This window comes from Crocuta crocuta, unplaced genomic scaffold (assembly GCF_008692635.1).
Source record: "Crocuta crocuta isolate KB4526 unplaced genomic scaffold, BGI_CrCroc_1.0 scaffold36, whole genome shotgun sequence".
In the NCBI taxonomy this organism is placed as follows: Eukaryota; Metazoa; Chordata; class Mammalia; order Carnivora; family Hyaenidae; genus Crocuta; species Crocuta crocuta.
This window is the reverse complement of record NW_027532203.1, coordinates 9,217,140-9,240,143: the sequence shown is the minus strand read 5'-3', so window position 1 is coordinate 9,240,143 and position 23,004 is coordinate 9,217,140.

Genomic DNA, 23,004 nt, shown 5'->3' with positions numbered 1-23,004 from the left:
GGTCCCTGTTTATTTGCACCTGAAATTCTGGAATCAAAGGAATTCCAGGCCTCGACCGCCAGCCAGGGACCATGAGCCCTCCTTTGCTCCTAGGGGGGTCCCGGGGGGTGGGAGGCCCAGGTATGCGAGGACCCCCTCCCTGAGCTGGCTCCTGGCCGCTGAGCTGGGAGGCAGCACAGATGTGGTCTGCCCAGCCGAGCTCCCAGGCCCCGCAGCGCTCCGGCTTCGCCGCCGCTGCCTGGGAGCCCCAGCGCTTTGTCATCCACCACCCAGTGTGCATTCTCCAGCGGGCACAGCAGGGACCCTGCCACGGGGGCCTCTGCCCAGGCAGCAGCGAGCAAGCGGGGATTACAGGCCCGGCCTGCTTGCAGCAGATGGTAGCGCTTAGAGCTAAGCTGCACGCGGGTGCTTTGAACATCTTGAAAAGATTTCTTTAGAAGTTCAACTTGGCTTGGGAGCCACAATATGGTTCAGTCTGTGGCTTTGAAAAGGCCTCAGGGTGGGGCGGGGGTGGGGGGGGCTGTTTCATGTTCCCCTGCCTCACCTCGGCTCTTGTTCGCTGAACCCTGTTTTTCAGGCGTCTGCGGCCGCAGGGCTCCCAAATACTGTCTCCATTGTTTGGGCGTCACACTCAGTCACACTCGTTCAGTTGCCTGGGCTGCCCGAGGGGCCACACTGCCTGCGCCGGGCCATCCACCCCTTGAGGGCACACTTAGATTTCCAGGGGCAGCTGGACAGACCCACGTCCTCAGGGCACCCCAAGAGGCAGGACGCAAGGCATCCGCAGAGCAGCGCTGCGAATTGCTGCTGCTCTACCTCAACCTGTCCGGGGCTTGCCCAGCATCTGAACAGGGCTTCGTGTCCCAAACCTTTGGGCACCAGCCAGGACCAATTTGCAGCTCCTTGGATCCTGGAGCTCATGGCTAATTGCACCGGAATAATACCCTCCAAATCCCCATCCTCAGCTTGTCCTATTTAACGAATCCTTTGAGGGACCAAGAGCTAGATAATCTCTGTGCTCAGATAATACCTCCCCTTCCCCCCCCGCAATTTTCCTGTCCTCAATGTGGTCACTCCAAACTCCTTCCTGAAGGACCGAAGCTTCTCCCCGAGGAAGATGGGGAGAAGGGACGTTAAATTGACCGAACAGAAGCGTCAGCCCCGCCAGGCTGGCCACCGTACCTCCTGGAGCCCCGGCAGCCAGAAGCGGGCTCCATTGACCATTCATGAGATGTCAGGTGGGCTACAGATGGGAACATGGCGTTATTGATTTTTACTAGCCTGCTAAAATTGAAAGGAAAAAAGGCCTCCTTAAAGCTCGCGGTTAAGCTTTGTTTCCTAAATGATGATTCCAGGGCTCCGAGTGTGTCAAAGGCAAATTTAAAATATCAGAGCTGTTGGAGATATAATAAGATGAAATCTTCGTACAGCCATTAACTTCAGAGAGGAGGGGATCTCGGCTCAGCCTTGGGGCCCCGGAGGGAGGAGTTGCGGGAAGGGGGGAGACTCAGAGGAGAGAGGACGGAAGCCAAGTGCACAAAACCCGCAGCTCCTCCTCCCCAGGCAGCCCCTTCGATAAGATCGGACGTGGATATAAAGAAATGAATTCGAACCGCTGTAAATTGACACCAGTTCCTGGCTGAGCAAAGACAAGGAATGGAATGAGGAGCCCAATGGACTCCATCAAATGCACTGACTTGGAAAATGGGGGAAGTTTGGGGTCGGATGGATGTGCCCCCAGGGGAAGATGGTCAGGAGGAGGAGGCCAGGTCGTCCCCCACCCCATGACTTATTTAAAGGTGGTTTTCTTTGTTGTTCATCTTTCTGAGAGGTCCCCTGCATCCCCACAGGGGGCCTCCCCCGGTCTTGGCACACTGCGGACACGGGCGCGTCTGCAGAGAGATTCACACGTGCGTTCTTTGGGTTGGTGTGGGGCTTGACACCATTTTGTTGTTCGAGTGCTCGTGGTGGCTCATTTTCCTCCAAATCTTTGCACCTAGCAAAGCCTCACGGAAAAGCTCTTCAGGAGCCCACCAAATGGTGTGTGCTCTTAAGTGGCCTCGGAGGAAAAGGGCCCTGCTTGTGACGGCATCACTGTATCCCCCAGCATGTGTGTTTGGGCATGGACGTGCATGTGTATCTCTGTGCATGTGTGCATCCGTGCATATGTGTAGGTGTGTGTTTGCCGGCGTGCATGTGCATGCCTGCATGTGCGTACGTGGGTGAAGGTCTTTATCTGCCTGTCAGACTGAGGTGGGAATGCCATTTGGCTGATGCTGACTTCCTCCTGACCTGCACAGCAGCACTGCAGCATTGTAGAAAATATATTGATTGATTGATTGACCTTTTTGAAATTAAAAGAGCAAGGAGCTGGGAGCCACCAGACCGAGATCTGACCGATGGATCGACCAGAAGATATCTATCGAGCACTGGACAGCACGCACTGGGCATGAAGGGGGATTCGCAGAAACAAACGCTATCCTTCCCCCCCCATCCCCCAGTTACAGAATGTGTGCGTCAGTCACCGGTTTCCACTCGGGCATGGGACTGGAAGTCCCCTAATCACACAACTTCAGAGTTGGACGGGCCTTCTCACCTCACCTCTTACCTTGCTTCTTACCTCACCTTGGAGGAGGAAGCAGAGACTCTGGGAGTTGAATAGACTCGTGCTAGGTCCCACTGGAGTCCTGAATTCTCATCAGAGGGTAGACGAGCTGAACACCCTTACCCCATGAGATCACACAGGCTCCGCTCTCCGTGGGTCCAGTGGAAGTTTGACCTTCCTACCTTTAGGATTTCTCCTCTATAAGATGGGCAGGACCATCATTCCCAAGAGCTTGGGAAGCTCAGCAAAATTGCCTTGGGAACCTCTTTAAGTCTGCCCTGGGGATTTGGGGAAGACTCAGATGAGACCTACCTTATTACAGTGATTACACGATGGTTAAGTCTCCCGTAGCTTCCTGGAGGGTTTCATGCCACCGTCCATCCTTATTCTCAGAATAGCATCAGGATAGGAGTGCTATTATTATCTGTAGTTTCCATGCGAAAACACTAAAAGCTCAGAGAAGTGGCATGGCTTGCCCAAGGACACGCAGAGAGTGAGTGGCACCAGGATTTGCACACGAATACCAACTGTAAAAAGTATAAATGATTCAGCAACCCGAGTGGTGTTTGCCTCTATGGCCCCTGCAGACTGTGTAGCATTTATTCACTGCTAAAAGCCCTGGCAACTTTGTTTTACGTTTTACTTATTTATTTTTGAGACACAGAGAGAAAGAGACTGAGAGAGAAAACAAGTGGGGGAGGGTCAGAGAGAGAGAGAGAGAGAGAGAGAGAGAATCCCGGGCAGATTCCTCACTGTCTGCACAGAGCCTGATGTGGGGTTCGAGCCCCTGAACTGAACCGTGAGATCATGACCTGAGTTGAAGTCAGATGCTTAACAGTGGAGCGACCCAGGTGTCCCAAGCACTGGCTATTTTGATGTTAATGTGGTCAAAGTATGTTCCAGTGTCCCATTATAAAGCCAAGGTTGGGTGATTGGACTGGTACATTCCTAGTGACTAACCCTGTTCAGTAAGGGTCGGAGCATCTTATAAAGCCTCATGCACCAAGAGAGGCTATGATGACGTCCGTGCTGTAACACATGAACACAGAACACTAAATTATTGGAGCCTTGTGGTTCGGGGGACTATTCCTTGCCCACCCCTAAGAAAGAAAAATGACTTTGCAATGATTGTTTTTTTTCCATTTCAGAGATAAAAAATGAATTAAGATCCGAATTGCCTGTCATTATGCCTTGCATACAATTTCAGAGTGATGACCAAATTTCCTTTCTTCTCTGGTATTGAAATCTGTTCTTGGTCAGGGATGGTCAACTTTCAGATATCCTAACGCTCGGTCAGAAAGATACAAACAGTGCCACGCGTTGAACTCTGGTATACTTTGCCTCCCCCACCCCTAAATATAGCATTTGAAGAAGTCGAGCATGGAGATCTGGCTGGATGTTGGGAGGGCTGCTTATAGCAAAGGCTTCAGGAATGATGACGTTTGGCTACATGAAATAAAGAAAAAAAAATGGGAGACGTTAGTTGATCTTCTGGCAAGCTGGGGTGTTTTGTTCAGACTCCATTTTGAGGACATAATTATGGAGGTGCTGGAAATTTCCAGGACAATCTCTCCGACACCCTCCTCTGGTCTACCCCCACCCCTGCCCCCTTTAATTAGGTTGATTGGTTTGTCCCTGACTGTAACCAAGGTAACCAGGGCCTAGCAGAAAGAACACTTCTTGGGTCTTATTTCCAGTGAGAGGATGAGCGTTGGCCAAGGCTTAAACTCAGAGGGGACCCCAGTGACCGAGAGAGTACAGAGCCTCCCTCCTCAGAGCTGGCCTGGCTGAGTGACAGCTGAAAGGCGGGAGGTACCATCAGGAGACAGAGGAGGACCCAGCACCATGGATAGATTTTATCACTTCCGTGAATACTTCAAATGACAGGCATTAGTTCTGAGGCTTTGTCTAGCAATTGGAGCCGCAGCAATTGGTTTTTGTTCATTGATTTACATGAATGCATATTGTACCTGGCTTCTCACAGTACATAACTCGTGTCCCGCGGCTGCTTTTGTTTCATGGAATGTGGGAGAGAGAAAATACCGCAGGGAAGGCACTCTCCCTGCCAGGACTCTGATCTAGGGGTGGGGCAACATCCGGATGGCGGTGGGTCACGTTCAGATAGGCAGACAGAAGTCAGACACCTTGTGTATTTCCCGGTGCTGGGCTCACGCCCACCGAGGTCCCATGCGCGGGGCAGGCTTTCTCCACCTCTGCGGTATGGACATATTGGCCTGGATACTCCTTTGTTTTGGGGCTCTCCCGTGCCTTGTAGGATGCTTGGCAGCACCCCGAGTCTTCCACCCACTAGATGCCAGTAGCAGCCCTTTGCCCAGCTTCGACACCCAAAAATGTCTCCAGATGTTGCCAAAACGTCCCCAGAGAGCAAAGTCAACCCTGGTGCAGGACCGCCGACCCGGTAACCAGAGACTCGAGCGGACCCAGACTGGCTCCGAGCCATGGTGTAGTCCCGGGAACGCAGGGATCCTGGGGAAGCTAAGGTGTGTGGGGGCTGGAGAAGCGAATGACGGTGAAGCGGAGCCACTCGCTGCGGAGAAAAGTCTCACCGGAAAAAATAAACGACTCCAGTTAAAATAAAATCAAATAAGTTGATTGCTTTATAAATCTTGCATTGGCCCAACCCTACTTACCTTATCGAATTTACTTTTCTCGACACACCTGTAAGAGTGCCCCCCGCCCCGTTCTTCTTTTCATTTTATGGATGAGGAAACGGAGGCAAAGAGAAGTAATTTACCCAAGGCCAAAAAGCTAACTGGATGCAGAACCGGAATCAGACACCAGGACAGCTAGGCACTTTCTTTCTCGCCACTGGGTCGTGTAAGAGCCTGGAGAAGTGGGCTCTCGCTGGCTCCCTTGGGGATCACTCTCCTGCACCTGCTCGAAGCTTTGCCCGCTGACCCGGGAGCTGCTGGCCAAGCTCTCTGCATGACAATGCTCATGAAGAGCCAAAGAATGACCCTGCTTAGTGGCACTGTGACAGGGAAATGTGCCTTCCTCCAGCGGAAGGACCGAGACCCTCTCCCCGGGTCACAGGGCGGAACCCTGGGAGCGTGGCTTGGCAGTGACCCCTCCCAGGCCCCAGTTCCTTTCTTCTGGGCTCCAAGGAGCCCTGGGAGAAAGGTCTGGCTCANCCCAGCTTGGTGGAAGCGCAAAGGTCAAGAAGCAGGGTCAAAAGGCTGAGACCCTCGGGAAAACGGGAGATTAAACATCCTCCTCTTCAGATCGGGAGGTTTGGATAATTAATTGGTCCCCGAACATGAGCGCCTTGGATGATTGTTCTGGGCAGTGGCTATTCCTGTCCCACCCCTCATTCTGCTTGCCCCAACCCTTACCGGAAACAGCCAGGCCAGAGCCAGACCAGCCTGATGGTCAAGCAGTGGGTTTGGCCCTAGGGTGGCCTTGGCCAGCCGCTGTCCCTACAGCCTTCTCCACATGGTTGCATAGGGACTGTCCTTGGGAGGGACTGGACAGCCCAGGGCCAGGAGAGTGAGGCCAGGGGCTGCCTGCATGGTGAGACCAACCAGAGATCCGGCCTCCCTGGGGGGCACTGACCCCTTCGTGCAAGACAGCCAGGAGATCACCTTCTTCACACCCACTCTGGGCGGATCTGAGGGTGGCTTGCTACCTTTAGAACCAGTAACATCCTCCAGAGCCTCCCGGCCTCAGAGCGACTGGTCAGGGCATGGCTGTGGGAAACGGGGATTTGTACCTTGCAGTCTTTGAACATTTCTCTGTTAGCCACCCTCCCTTTGACAAGCAGGACACACATGAGCAAAGACCAGCACTGTCCACACAGACACCGGCGCTCACAGAGGTCCTGCCCTTTATGATGACGCCATTTTACAGACAAGAGACAGAGGCTCCTTGTGGCCACACCAACAGAGCTGGAATCCGGTTTGCAGGCTGCTGGTGGCATGGTAGTCTCCCTGGGGAGGGAGAGGTGGTTGAATAGGCATCTTCTCCTCCCTGGAGAACAAATAGCTGAGGCAGGGTGGTGATGGTGGGGACAAGCGCAAGGGGCCACAGGGCAGATGGCCCAGTTCACCAATGGCTGGCGCTGCCCGATTCCCTGCTCCAAGGTGGGCCTGAGCACTCAGGAGCCAGGCTGGGACCGCCCCCCCCCATTCTGGGCAGGACCCCTTGGGTCAAGGGCCAGCGCCGGTAGAATCGGGATGTCAGCTGGGAAGCCCTGAGAGGCCAGAGCGAAACGAACCCAGGCGTCGGGCACACAGCGCGTGGAGGCCGGAGGCCCCCAGGAGGGAGAAGGTCCACACATCCCCCCCACTGGCCAGAGTGGCTGCCTGGTCAAGGATGGAGCAGTGGGTGAGGGGCCTGGGGCCCAGGGGTGGGGGCTCAGGGCGTCCTGAGCAGCTGCTAAGTGCCTTGGAAATGAAGCGTAAAGGGCTCTTAGGCTTCCCTTTCTTCTTCTTCCTACAACGATCAATCCTAGCCCTCTGCCTTGGCGTGTGTGATGGTCCTGCTGTGAAGTACACTTAAGGAATCAAGTTTTCTAAAATTCTATAAATCATTATTCTCGCCTTCTCCCCACACCCTTCAAAATCATTTGTCTACTGAAATATTTAGTGTCTGCGTTCGCACAGTGTAGGCGAGAGTGAGGAGGGCCCGGGAGGGGGCAGCGGTGTCTGGCGCGGGCACCCATCTCTGCTCTTTGTGCTGCCGTGGCCCCAAGCTAGGGTCTGGGGGGAGCAGTCGTGGCTGGAGGGAAGGTTGGCCTGTGGACTGTGCAGTGGGCAGGAGACGGTGAAAGTACTGGCCCTTCGGTGGACTCTATTCTTCAACAGTGAATGTTTGGGTCTGGTTCCTCTGTCTACACTGGGGCTGCAAGCTCTGGCACTTTCCAGAATTTTCCATCCCTTCCTCTCTCTGCCCCTCACACACGTGACAGGCCAGACCAGAGCAGCCTGGCCCAAGTCCCAAGGCAAGGCCTGATTGATTTGCAGCTGTTGATCTGTTTAATGTCCCTTCTCCCCAAGCGCCCATCTCCACGGCGGAGGTGCTACGTTACCTCACAAGCCTGGCTGCTGGCTGCTGACACCCCGTGCCCAGAGGATGCTTGGAGAGGTTACAGGTGCAACAAGCAAAATGAAAATCCATAGTTTTTAAACCTTTATGAATTGAGAATGTAAACCTGGAAAATGGATCTGGAGTTACTAATGCACAATTGCTTTGACCGGCCCATCCATCCTCCAGGCGCTTGGCAGCCGGCACTCCCGTTACAGCCGCTCCTGCAAACGGAGACCCTGGCCACCCCCAGCCCTCCTTCCCTCCCTCCCTTCCAGAGGCAGGGAAACAATGCAGGTCCCAGAAGCGGACCCGCAGACAGCCTGCAGGCAGGCCCCTTGTGCCCCGCTGCGGCTGGAGGGCGGTGCTGGCAGGTGGAAGGGGGTGGTGGGTACGCAGGAAGGATTCTGGCCTCATGGGCTGGGCTAGGACTTTGAGTAACAAGCAGCCATGGATCAGAGAGACAGAGAGCCACATCTCCGCCTCCAGCCTAGCTCTGCCCAGGCCCAAACTTGCAAATGCCTCCTCAGATACGAAGAGAGACAACATCTAGGGGCGCCTGGGTGGCTCAGTCGATTAAGCGTCCAACTTCAGCTCAGGTCACGATCTCATGGTTTGTGGGTTTGAGCCCCATGTGGGGCTCTGTGTTGACAGCTCAGAGCCTGGAGCCTGCTTTGCATTCTGTGTCTCCCTCTCTCTCTCTGCCCCTCCCCCGCTCATGCTCTGTCTCTCTCTGTCTCTCAAAAATATATAACATTAAGAAAAAATTTTTTAAAGAGAGACAATATTCCAACCAAGTACTTGCTTGATTCAATAGTCATGCTGTGGAGAAGGGAGTCCAGCCCTGGAGTCCTGACTGGTCGTAGGATCTGTTCATATGTGTGTACGCCCACTGCTCAGGGCCTGCACGCTTGCCCTACTCTCCCATCCCTGGAGTCACTCACCCCTTCCTACCATTCTGTTTCACATTCCCCCCTGCCTCCAGCCCTGCACTCCCTACACCTAGTCAGCTTTCTTCTCCATGTTTCACACTCGAACATACTGTGTATTTTACTTATTTGTCTCCCTACTAGCATGTAGACCCTATGAAGGCAGGGGTTATTGTCTGTTTAGTTCAGTATTTCCCTCCCCCCCCTCCACCCCCATCCCAAGCAGCTGGAAAAGAACTTGGAACACAGTACATGAATAGTAAATCCTTGTCCAATGAAGGAACAGCCATCTCAGAGGTGTGAAGTTCTTCCTGAGTTTAACCCCGCACCTCTGTCCTCCAAGAAAGTCAGGGTTGGCCTTTCTGCTTTTCCCTATAATAATAGCTTACCGAGCCTGCCAGGACCCCCTTCTTAGCTGCCTGGCGGTTTTTGCTCCTCCAGCTCAGACCTGCATCATTCTCCCGTCCCAGCTGCACGACGGTGCTCTCACGTTTGTCTTCTCCCTTCTCCTCCACGCCCAGGGCCACTAATTAAGTGAAGACCCTCGGTCCCTGTTCTCTGCGTGGCCCTATCCTTCAGCAAGCGCCCCCACTCAGAACATCTGCACACAACTGCCACGCTGAGCTGGGATTCCCTAAAAGCCACCATGAGCTTTCCTTCTGGCCAGTAGCATGAGCCACTCCTCATCCCCAAGACCATGGGAACAAGGGGACCAGGTCAACCTTTCGTGATGAGGCTATGAAACCTACACATGATCGACAAGAAATAAATAGCTCTGAGAAATAGAGGAAAAGAGAAATCAATAAATATTCGTTTCCTTCCTCTTCCCCCTCACTATCTCAGTGCATAATCGGGGGGCATTTGTGAATCTGATGGTGGAATCAGTTACTCCGTGCTGCGGTAACAAGGGTTATTTTTAGATCACGCTGCCACAGTGAAGGTTTATTTCTTCTTCCTGCTGCATGCGGCCCATGGCTGGGGGAGACTTTGTTCTCCTTCTCTTTACGATGCAGGCTGATAAAAGTGCTGCCATCTTTAACATTCCCTGTTGTAGACAAAAAGAGAACATACCTCGGATTGACATTCTCTTAATTCTCCTAACCGGTAGTGATGCCTACACTCCCACTCCCTTTTCATTGGCCCGTGCAANAACGGGGGGCGGGGACAGGGGGCACCAGAAATACTTGATAGATAGCCCAATGACTCCCACAGATGAGATGTCTTCTTCTGATAGAGCAGGTACCTCTGACCTCTTTCAACACTTCTCCTGGCTGAAGACCTTGGGAGCCTCTCTGCCATTAGCCGGACCTGTTGGGGAGACCCGGCTAACCCTTTCACACGCTGCTTGGGCTCCTGCACACCGACCTGCTTTGAAGGCAGCTCTGGTTCTCTGCCCTCAACAGCTGCCCTGACAGCTCCGGGAAGGAGCCACAGAACCATTTGACTGCATCTGGGTTGTTCACATTGGATGCGTCTGTTCAGCAGAGTCTTCTCCCTCTCCCCCCACTCGCCGGTCCCCCACCTCTCACTTTCTGCCGCACCTGCAGAGCGAAGGGGGGACAGGAGGCCAAGGTTGCAGACCTCATGCGCGCTTCCTCTGGCTCCTGGGCCACAGGGAACAGATTCTGATGCTACTGTCACAGAGCCGGCTTCTAAGACTCAGGCCACAGAGAAGACAGTGGGTGCCTTCTACGTGTCAGACTTGGCTTTGGGGCTTTGCCTCTTTTTCTCTTTGTTACAAAAGAAATGGCTGGCTTGGTACATCATTTCAATGACACTCTCATCAGTAGATCAAACTCTGATTCTCCTATTGTTTTTTTCCAGTTTTATTGAGATATAATTGACAACACATTGTATTAGTTTAAGGCATACAACATAATAGTCTGATAAATGTATACATTGCAAAATGATCGCCACAATGAGTTTAGTTAACATACTTTTTTTCTTGTATTGAGACCTTTTAAGATCTACTCTCTTACCAACTTTTAAATATGCTATATATTATATACTGTATTGTCATGATGCTATACATTACATTCCCAGGATTTATTTATCTTATAACTACAAATTTGTACCTTTTGACCCCCTTCACCCATTTCAACCCCTCACCCCTGCCTCTGGCAACCACCAATCTCTTCTGTTTCTATGCATTTGTTTTTGTGGCTCTTTTTAGATTCTACATATACATGAAATTATATTTGTCGTTTTTGTTTGATTTACCTCACTTAACATAATGCCTTTCAAGACCCATCCATATTGTTGCAAATGGTAAGATTTCCTTCTTTCTCATGGATAAATTAATATTTCACTGTACACACACACACACACACACACGCACACACACACACATCTTCTTTATTCATTCATCCATCTGTGAGTACTTAGGCTGTTTCCATGTGTTGGTTTTCTATCTTTTTAATGCATGCCAATCTTGGATGAATCCAATTATATATGCTATATATAGGTGAGGATGTTTGGGGGAAATTTCATAATCAGGTAAACTGGTTCCACTATATATTTACAAACTCCAATCTCAGATAAGCCCTCAACTCCCCACCACTTTAGCAAGCCTATGGTATTTTCCCAGCCACCTCTCACTCTTCACTCTCCAAAACTTTGCCATTCCCTTCAAACTTTCAAAGTCTTCTGCCCTTGTGTTCCCCCTCACTCTAGACAGTGTTTCTCAATCTTGTTATCCTGGAGGAAATAATTTTCAAGTTTCATGTAACTCTTACATAAAAATTTATTTAATCTATAACTCATGACCCATTATCAGTAAATTACAGATTATTATAACCTAATAAAATTGTCTGCTCTTCTGAATAGGAAAAGAAAAAGATGGGGGGAAAGAAAGAAACAGACAAAAAGAAAAACAGAAGAGGGATGCCTGAGTAGCTCAGTTGGTTAAGCGTCCAACTTCAGCTCAGGTCATGATCTCACAGCTCGTGGGTTCGAGCCCCGCATCGGGTTCTGTGCTGACAGCTCAGAGCCTGGAGCCTCCTTTTGATTCTATGTCTCCCTCTCTCTCTCTCTGCTCTTCTCCCACTTGTGATTTCTCTCTCTCTCTCTCAATCTCTCTCTCAAAAACAAATTTTAAAAAATCATTAAAAAAATTTTTTTAAAAGAAAGAAAAACAGAAGAGAATAAAATAAGATGGAGAGAAAGGGAAAAAAGCATGCCATTCTTTCAGGCCAACCTTCTTTTTTAAATTTTTTACATGTTTATTTATTTTTGAGAGAGAAAGAAACAGGGCATGAGCAGGGGAGGGACAGTGAGAGAAGGAGACACAGAATCTGAAGGAGGCTCCAGGCTCTGAGCTGTCAGCACAGAGCTTGATGCAGGGCTCGAACTCACGAACCATGATATCATGATCTGAAGTCGGACGCCCAACCCACTGAGCCACCCAGGCACCCTTCAGGCCAACCTTTTAATGAATGAAGTGAAATTAGAGAAGGTGAATAAAGGGTGTGCACCATATTCAAGGCAAATGTGTCTTCTTGGCAAATGCATTTTCTAAGTTGTTAGTGGCACAAAACCTCTGCAGAATCTGTTGCCTCATAAGATGTTTTGTTGGCCTTGAACCGCTTGGCATTTCAAAATACAGACAGAGGAAATTCCATAGATGATGTCAGATTTCTGGACACTTGTGTGAGGGGAGGGGTCAAGGCACCAGCGGGCAATACATTGTACAGAAGTTAAAAATGGAATATTACTCCTGCTTGACATGAAAATATTCAGGGGGGATCTTATTGTAAAACTGTTCCATGTGGCTCCCTTTTTTTCAATTACGTGGCAGGAAAAGCCCCAAGAAGGCACACAGAGTGGTGTGGATGCCTTGTTAGAAAAGAGACTTTAAGAAAGTAGCTGTACTGATGGGTGCCTGGGTGGCTCAGTCGGTTAAGTGTCCAACTCTTGATCTCAGCTTAGCTCATGGTCTCACGGTTTATGAGTTCAAGCCCCGCCTTGGGATGGTGCACAACCTGCTTGGGATTCTGTCTCCACTCTCTCTCTGCCCCTCCTCTGCTTGTGCTCTCTCTCAAAATAAATAAATAAACATAAAACATTTTTAAAAAACTAGCTGTATTGAGATATACTTCATGAACTGAAGAATCCATCCATGTACAGTGTACAATTCACTGGCTTTCAGTATTTTCCAAGTTGCACATCCATTGCCACAACCAATTTTAGGATATTTTCATCATCCCAAAAGAAACCCCATACTTTCTGGCCATCACCTGAATCTTTCTATCTCCCCCAGATACAGGCAATAGGAAATCTACTTCTTGTCTCCATTGATTTCTCTATATTGGGCACTTCATATAAGCAGAATCATACAATCTGCAGCCCTTTGTGCCTATGCTTTGCATTTAGCATGGTGTTTTCAAGGCTCATCCATGTTTCTAGCACAGATCAGTGCTGGAGTGCTTTTTATTGATGCATAATATTCCACTGTATGAAGATAGGCCATTTAAAAAAATTTTTTTGTAACGTTCATTTATTATTGAGAGACAGAGAGAGACAGGGCATGAGCAAGGAAGGGGCAGAGAGAGGGGGAGACACAGAATCCGAAGCAGGTTCTGAGCTGTCAGCCCAAAGCCTGACACGGGGCTTGAACTCACAAACCAGGAGATCATGACCTGAGATGAAGTCAAGTCGTTCGCTTAACTGACTGAGCCACACAGGCGCCCCTGAAGATAGGCCATTTAGAAAATTAGTTCAAAATCCTATGTATATGACTTAGGAGAAAAGGATCATCGCAGGAAAAGAAAAGAAACCTACAGATAGTTTAAAAAATTTAACTTTTATTTTTATTTTGAGGTAAATGTAGATGAAACCTACTGATATCTTCATGCTCACTTGAAGTTCTCCAGTGCTGGCTGACCTGAAAGAACTGTAGCCCCAAGAAGGGAAATACGGTAAAATTTTAAAAAGCATTTTTATCAGTCTCGTTGATAAGATCAGGGATAGGGTTATGTAAGAAAGAACCACAGATTTTTTTTAAAACTACATTTTATAAATATGTTTAATGTTATATATTTGGACAGGAAAGTGGGAAAACTACATTTGTTTCAATGCTAGTCCAAAATTTCCTGAGGACCACATGGTTGAGCACAATATAAGTCCACCAGCCCTCAGGAGAAGCATACCCCCGTGTAGAAGGGAGAGTTCCCAGGGACAGTGAGACCATAATTCTGAAGCTATAAAGTGCAGGCAAATCCACAAATCTCCATACACACGCTGCTGTTTCCTCTGTCCACACGCTGCTAGCACATTGCTCGCTGATGTCTAGACCCGCTGGTCACATCGTAGGCCTGTGCCCATCAGAGCTGCATCTAATAACCATGTTCTCAGGCCCAGCCCAGAGCCAGGAGAGTAGAGATTCAGAGCAGCGACAGCTACTGCTGAGCCAGCTGCTCTTCAACTTCAGCCAAGAATGTACTTGTGCTTGATTGCAACAATGGTCTCAATTCTATACCCTTCCGGGTAGCCGTACCCTTTGCCACGTGAATTTGAGCACTGTGCTGCCGCCAGGGTGACCTGCCCCACTGTTTAACACAGGACCCAACCATGTGATCTGCTTTGGCCAATGGAATGTCAACAGACACCCAGGCAAGCGCGCTGAACTGCGATTTCTGGGTGAACCCAGCCAAGATCAGCTCACATGCAGCCACCCTTGACGTGACAGCAATTAGCATTTCAGCAGAGCCAAGAATTGGCCTTTAGTTGACACCAGAGATTTGGATGCGAGCAAATGTTATTGTTGCATGGCGCTGAGGTTTTGTGGTTGTTTGTTACTGGCATAGGGTAGTGACAGATAGCTAATAGAGGACCTTCACAAAATCATTTTTTTTAAGTTTACTTATTTATTTTGAGAGAGAGAGCGTGCACGAAAGTGGGGGAGGGGCAGAGAGAGAGAGAGAGAGAATCGCAAGCAAGCTCTGCACCCTCAGCACAGAGCCTGATGTGGGGCTCCCTCCCAGGAATCCTGAGATCATGACCTAAGCCCAAATCAAGAGTCAGGAGCTCAACCAACTGAGCCACCCTGGTGCCCCCACAAAAATCATTCTTAAAATCGCTTATTAACTCTTGTTTTTAATTAGTAAATATAACTTTCACATTCTTCTTGCCTCATGCAGCTCATCCCTGGGTTTTTTATTCTCTCAGACCTCATCCAACATTCTAGTGCCTCACCGGTGCCCTCCACGTATCATTGCTCCTGCTTTCACCTTCTGTTTTATACACCAGTGGCTCATTATACTAATTGTCTCTCATTCCTTCATTACACAATGTGAACAAAAGAGCAAAAAAATGAAAAAGACAACTTTGGTGAATTGACTGTTCAACTGCAAGATTGAGATATGGAATGAATGAATGAACTAGAAAATGGAAAACATTGATTGCTTTACATTTTCATCCACTCCACGTTCATCATAGAATGCCCCCACATTGTGGCAGGACCATTATTAACCTGTCTTCACTATACCTGGAGAGGTTCTCAGTGATTGCTTCCATTAGAGGGTATTAATATGAGCTGCAGAACCTGGAGCAGGGCAGAAAGGAATAAAGAAGGAGAGGAAGGGGGGAAGTGTGGCTTCCTGCCTCAGCCAGCCAGGTTCAACTGGCTTTTTTTCCTCCCAAAAGGAGCAGTAAACTACCAGTGATCTGCACTCAGATACCGAATGTCACTAAGCCACTGTGATGGCTGCCGTAACGGAGGTCAGCTGTTTCTAGGGACCCTTGTATTCGGAAAAAGGGGACAGAAACAAGAGACTGAGCACAATAAATAGAAAATTAAAGATGGGCAAGGAAGCGGTTGTGACAGAGGTGTGAGAAAGGAGAACTGCTAACAGCCTCAGAGCCTTTGATTCCGAAGAAGAGGTGCACAGCCCTTTCGCGATCACATCAGCCTCACTCTGTTCTCCCTGAACGTCTTGCCTGGTCATGGCTGGTGGGAACCAGGACAACGGGGAAAGTTAGAACTGAGGCTCAGAAGNAGGGCTGGAGGCTTCCTGCCCGGCTCTTGTTTTCTGATTCGAGCCCCTCAGGGAAGGGCCATGTCCACCCTGGGGTTCTGAGAGATACCGTTGTATCCTTGTAACTATCCACTGCCCGTGCTTAAGCATTTGAGCTGTTTCTTATCACACCTAAAAGAGCTATAACTAAGACAAATAATAGTCCAAGACCGGGAACAGGGAAATAATCCATAGCCCAGTTATCTATTTTCCTCTCTCCTTAGGTTCTTTTTTCCTTTGTCTCTGGCTCCAATTCACGGAGATCCCTGCCTCCCCAGTACTAATTCTTGCAACTTCTCTATTATTCCTTGGGCGTATTTTGTCCTCTTTGGCTTTGCGGTCTACCCTCGTGTGTCAGATGGTGACACTGTACCAGCCACTGGTTGAGCTTTCTGGCCATCGAGTGGGCAGTGTTACTCAGAGGAGGACTCCGCTGTCTTGGAAGTGTCATGGTGAATTAGTATAAATAAAGGGAGTTGAGCGTAAGAGTGCTGGCAACACTGACCCCATCTTTGGCTCTCAGTCTTGTTCACGCCCATCAGTGACCCCACTCCCCCACCCCGGGCCATGAGTTCCAAGTTCTGTAGAAGATAACTTATGTCCTGACCGGAATGCAGAAAGGCTTATACTGATTGTCCCTGAAGTGGCACACAGAAGCCCCACTTTGGGTAACTAGTGGACAGCCTCTGCTGCACAGGTGGTGCCATTTTAGACGTCTACCCTGTGACCTCACCACCATGCCCCTTGCTTTATAGAAGCTGAGGATTAAGGCCTGGACTTGGCAGAGAATAGCTACATAGGATCTCGATCTTCTGTCTGCCTGATGCCACTATCAGTAAGTTACCCTGAGAACTGTATGAATAGTACGGAGTGGCTTGCTTTGCTTTTCAGTCTCAAAGTACCTTCTTGAGGTACTTTGGAGGATACTCGACTGCCCCCTTCCGCCACGGTGCAACCGTTGAGACAGTCGATTTGGCAAGGAATGTGGCATTGATGCAAGCAGACGCAGGCAGAGGGGGAAAGGTCAGAATGTAGAATGTTCTGTATTGTTCCAACTGAAGGGCTAATGGGAACTGAGCACAGAGTTTGACCAAGTAGAGTTGCATTTTGGGTGAAGGCTAAGCTGCCCACGTGCTACCTGTGCCACTTGACTGTCTGGGCAGTGGGTTTCCAGCCTTATGATAATGATGCTATAAGGAAAGTCACGTGCAAATGATGTAAAGGGTGATCAGGATAGTCAGGGGCAAAGCAACAGTTGGTGCCTCTAACCCCACCTTGGGGGAGGGCAGGAGAGCAAGGGGAAGGGATCTGGTGCAGCAAATACAAGGAAAGAAGACTGAGTGATGCGGCGCATAAATAAAACGGGGCAATGAGATTATGGCAGGGTGGCTATGTGAGCTTAGGTGGGTGGGGTATCTGAATTAGTTCAATACAAATTAATAAAATTTAGTTTTGTTTATAGTAACAAACTTTTATTCCTCGGGCTTTTACTACAGCACCAGGAGCTCTGACTCATGACCAAGTTTGAAAACCACTGGAGCAGGGACTGTAGAGAAACACAAGACCAAATCCAGTAACCACCCCGGGCATTGACCATCTCCTAGAAAGGTGAGCAGAAAGCTTGTTGAAAGTGCTCATTGAACATGAGGCAGAGTAAATTCAATAGATTTCTTTGAAGGCCATTCTCTAAGTGGTTTTTTCAAGCCTCCTTGGACACACTGAACTACTATAAATTCATCTTTGTTGGAACCAGCCTTTTGATTCTAGGAGTATATTTGGGGAGCCCTGCCAGTGAGCCCTCATTATCACCTGACAATCAAATCTCCCTCATTCAGGGTTCAGACTTTCTTTCTTTATCTTCTCCAAATCTAATCAGACAAGCAACAGGAGCAGCGGCTGGAGGTGGAACTGGACACCTCATATTTGCATAATAATAGCTAAGTCTAAATTCTGTAAGGCTTGGGCAATGACTTCTAGGAGTCAGGCAATTAAAGAAATTCAGAATGGCTTGGGGGTGGACTTGGAGTCCTTCACCTGATTCTTTTCATATCTCCAACATTCCCCCCTGACCTTGGATTTTATTTTATTTTATTTTTAAAATTTTTTTAATTTTTTTTTTTTTAATTTATTTTAGAGAGAGAGAGTGTGTGTGTGTGTGTGTGTGAGCAGGCTCGGGTCAGAGGGAGAGAGATACAGAATCCAAAGACAGGCTTCAGGCTCTGAGCTAGCTGTCAGCACAGCACTGGGCTCAAACCCACCAACCGCGAGATCATGACCTGAGCCGAAGTCGGACGCTTAACCTACTGAGCCACCCAGGCACCCCCACCCCCTCTACCCCCTTAGATTTTAAAAAGCAAAGATGCCTTCTCTCCAGAAAGGATTCCCTGGTGGAAGTAAAGGAAGCCTCCAAGAAATGAACTTCTCAGGAGATAATGACATCAGTCCAGAGTCATAGTCCCGGGCCTTGGGGTGACGGTGGTGAGGTGTTAGGTGTGAACCACAGGCAGCATTTCTTCCTCTTACACAAGGCAAGTAGGAACTACCCCAGGGGGGAAAGTCAACTTTGGGGAGTTCTCATTCATCCTGCTTTGCTGGGGTAGGGGAGGCCCTTGTTATTCCCAGGGCCCCAGGGAGCAGATAGGCCATATAGAGCCACTCAAGGGAAGCACTGGTGAGTTATAAGGCAGAATGGAGGATGCTGGGCAGGAGCCTTTAGTGTGGGAGGTGGTCAGAGTTGCTGTGGGGCTATCCAGGGGTGATAAGTTTTCCTCAGAGCTGGAACCACCCTGTGTCAGCAGAAACAGCCCCAGAGGGTCCTCCGGGGCTGTGTGGCTCTGTGCACTGGATCCTGAAGGTTTGCAATTCCTCGCTGCTCAACATGTGGTCTGGGACCAGCAGCAGCCTCACCTGGGAGCTTGATAACAAGGCAGGATCTCATCAGACCCACTGCAGATCTGCTGACGGACAGCCTGCATTTCAGCGAGACCCACAGGTGACTCACGTGCACACTCCTGCACGTGCCTCTGCAAAATCCAACTGAAGAAACCTTGACTTTCTGAGAGAAATAAAAAGCCCTCCAGATTTTGGCCATGGGTGTCTGTCTGCCCTTGGGGTACGTGTGCTATATGTTTGTGCACATGGGCACTGGGAAGGGTGCCATTCCTTATGGTGGATAACCCGAGGATTAGATGCTTCTTCCAATGTGAAGGACATGAAGTTTTACAGTTTACCCCCTACAGCATGCACGGCAAGGCCCCTAACCCATTCAGGACCCATAGATCATCTCGCAACCTTTCCACCTGCCCACACCAGGCCACTCTGACTCCTGAAGCCCCCACCCAGCCCACCGCCCACAGTCTCCCTTCCATGCATGTTCCTTAGGCTTTTCCTACATAACTACTCTTCTCCTATTTTGTCTTCCAATCAAGTTGATTGTATGCGCCTTCCCAGAAATGCAGCTGTTTCTTGATCATAACAGAATAAGGAAATGGAAGGAAGGGAGAAAAGGAAAAGCTAGCCCAGACTGACGGCCCGTTGTATGGCGCCATTTTAACCATATTGCCTGGGTCAGGTGTGGTGAAGCCGGACACAGACCAAGTGAGAAAAACTGGAAAGTTTTACAGTTTGTTATTCCCAGGGCCCTGGGGAACAGATAGGCCACACAGGACCACTCAGGGGAAGCACTGGTGAGTCATAAGGCAGAATGGAGGGTGCTGGGCAGGTGCCTTTAGTGCGATTTTTGAGAGAAGTTATAGGCAAGGCAGAGTAAACAGGTTCAGTGTTGGCTAGTCTGAATAATGTCAGAGGGCTCTTGGGCTTTGGGGCTCTCTGATTGTTTGGCGCCTGGACTGCCAGGTATGGGGGGATTAGAGCATGTGCGTAGTGACCTAGAGTAGGAGCCCAGTGAGGGAGGTGGGTGGGGCTTTTGGACCCACTACTCAAAAAGGAACCTGACCTGACTCTCATCAGGGCTTTAGAACTGGGTCAATACAGCATCCCTTAAAAACTATGCTACAGTCAGTCTCCAAATGAAGTATGTTCCCATTGTATCCCCTCAAATCCAAACAAATAGGTAGGTTCCCACATGTCCCAGTCACCTATTGCTGCATAAGCAAACACCTCCAGACCTAGTAGCCCCAAACCACCACCATGTATTATGCTCACAGATTCTGTGGGACAGGAAGCTGTCGGTGCCATGATGTTAGACTCTCAGCTAGGGTGACTTCCATGACTGAAAGAGCCAGGGCTTGTCCATGAGGTGGCTGAGCGGGTCTGGCTCGAGGATGGGCTTAGTTGGGACTAGAGAGCAGCATGCTGACCTGTGTGGCCTTTCCAGAGTGGTGGTCTCCGCCTCATTGGACTTCTTGCATGTTGAAGTCTCCAAGAATGAGTGTCCCTAGCAACCAAGGTGGAAACTGTATGACCTTATAATCTAGCCTTGGAAGTCAACTACTGTTCTTTTTGTCCCCAGTGCTTTGGCCAAAGCAGTCACAGCCTCCTCCCCAGATCACAGATTCAGTGAGAGGGGACACAGACTCCTCCTCTTCATGGAGGCATGTCAAAGACTTTGTGGCCATGATTTAAAGCCTCCACAACATATTATAGCAAATGGATGCCCAAAGAGGTAGGTGACCTGCCCAAGGTCAGAGTTTTGCAGTGAGTATAAGCACATCGGACTTGAGGCACTTAGAACAGCATGGCTTTCCATGACAGGCATCGAAAAGGCCTGAGAGAAGTGTTCAATTAAAAAGATGCCTGTTCTCTTTTAGGAAACTTCCTTCCAATTTCCTACTCCTGAACTGCCTCTCCTCCTGGTGTTCAGAATCTACTGAGCGGTGAGAGGCTGGGGGCCATCAGAGGATCGTGAACTTCTGCTATTACAATCTGCTCTAAAGGCCGCTCCTGTTAACTTTAATTCCACACACTTGCATTGAGAGTCTACAAACAGGGACAGTATCATGTGGCTGAGCACAAGAACCCCTGAGTCCAACTAGCTGCCTGAAATCCCATCTCTTGCCCTTCTAGCTATTTGATGGCCACAGCCAATGTACTTCAACTCTGGTGCCTCAGTTTTCTTGACTGTAAAGTGGAGATGATATAATCATCTTATAAGACCATAGTGAGGATGAAATCTATGTAAAGTGCCTATTCTGGTGCACAGAATGCACTGTGTCAATGTTTGCTAGCAGTTTCTTCTGTGTAAGTGAAGGCCTGCTTCTTCCTGCTACCAAGGGTGGGATAGGCTTGGGGCGGGCAGGGAAGAGTAGTGCAGGAGTAGCGGTATCACTGAATGGGCTGTGAATGCTGAAATAGAGATGCAGTTGTGAGATCAAAGCAGAGGGAGCTAGAAAAATGGAATATTGACTAAATTGTAAAACTGCAGACCCATGTCTATTAGGCTTCTGGGACTTTGCCTAGGCCTCCAGTTTTCAAAATCTACTTTTTTTTTTTTTTAGTTTATTTTGAAAGAGAGAGAAAGTGCAGTGGGGAAGGGACAGAGAGAGAGAGAGAGGAGAAAGAGAGAGAGAGTGAGTGAGAATTTCAAGCAAGCTCCACATTGTCAGCCTAGATCCTGATGTAGGGCTTGAACTCATGAACCATGAGATCACGAGCTGAGCCAAAGTTGGATGCTTAACCAACTGAGCCATCCAGATGCCCTGAAACCTACTCCTAATAGCCATGACCCCAGGGTGGGAGTTTTATAGTCATAGTTGGGCTTCAGAGATTGCTTGAATGTAGTCTTTTATGAAAAGGGAGATTCACTTGGAAACCCACCTGAGGACTGGAGGCTTCTTGACTCCTTTTCTAGACCAAAGGGCTCCTGATACACATTGATGCTTAATTAGATTTAACTTACAGCTCGATTAGGTACAACTCTGCCTGGCCTCCATCCTTAATGTTTGTGGCTCACTATTGTCTTCCCAACTGCAAGCCAGCTTCCTGAGGAAGGGACAGTGGGTCCCACTCAATCTGCCTCCAGCTGAGTTCTTGACTCTTATGCAGTCTTTGAGAACTTCAGGCAAACATTCCATACCAGTGCCCTACAGAAGCACAAGGAAGTATTTCCATGGAGGAATTCACAGATAAAACACACTTGGCAGGGATAAGTTGCCCATGGTCTCTACATGCCATTCAAGGGTGAGGTTCTTGACTTGCTTCCTTTCCTATTTCTATTGCCCACCCACTGTGCCTAGTACATAATGAAGATTTCATAACGATTTTTTTGAGAGAGTGGATGAATGAATGAATGAATGAATGAGGAAGGTGTGTGTGGTTGATGTCACCAAGTGGAAACCATAACCCACGATCTAGATCTGTGCAAAGCAAGCTCAGCAAATAGGTGGCAAGGCCAAGAACCAGAACTGAAGCAGGCTGTCTGTCCCAATCGAGACACTCATATATCTGAGCCAAAAATGTAGGGGAAACATCAGTGTTCAGAATCAGACGTAAGAGGATGTTTTTGGCTGCCAGTAATAGAAACTCTGATTGAAATTGGTATAAACAATAAGTGAACATATAGGGTCCCATGGCTAAAAGTGCCAGAGGTGGGTGGGCTTCAGGAATCTTTGATCCAGCATCTCAGTTGGATCCAGGACCATGTTATCAGGGACCTAGGTTCTTTTCTCCTCTGTCTCTGTCCCTGGGGGTTGATGCTGTCCAAAGTCTGGCTTCTCACACCGTAGCCAGCAGCAATCAGGAGTGTCTTTGTTCAGGTCTAGCCACTGGCTATCTACAACTATCAACAAGGGGTCTGGGATTCGGGATGATTGAGCCACCCTGAACCAACCCCTCTGGCCAGAATAATGTCAGCTACTGGATGGATTAAGCTGCATTAACTCAATCCGTCATTGTGGTAAGGGAAAGGGTGCTGGGGGTGGGGTTTAATACTCACTGATCATGCTGGTTATATGCAGTGGTGGTGTTGGGCCTGGACACTGGGGAGGTGAGCACAACACCGAGTGGGGGAGGAGTGTCCAGTGGAGTAGACTTCCCGTGGCTGCTTCCCAGCCTTGTTTCCATATAGCCTTGAATGAGAAGATTGGGCTGTATTGATTACAGTTCCTACACTAAAAATTCTATTTTCATTTTTTTACTGCCCTGCTATTTCTGCTAGTTGATTCAATACTTTTGTGCCTCTGTGATACGTTAGACCTATGGAGAAGAGGGATCTCAAGACAGAGATGGGGGCTCTGTATTGTTCAAGTGCCTGCCTACCCCACAACAGCTTGGGGAGTAGAGAGCTCCTCCTCATTTTACATATAGAATGTGGTGGTTTGGTTACTCAAGTGGGCAAAACTCAGATGCCAAGCCTGCCTCAGTCCCGAATCCAAGCTCATCCTACCTCAGAACCATATTGCTTCACATTCAGTCTGTAGAACCATCTGAACTTACCAGGAGCTGCTGCTGGAGCCAT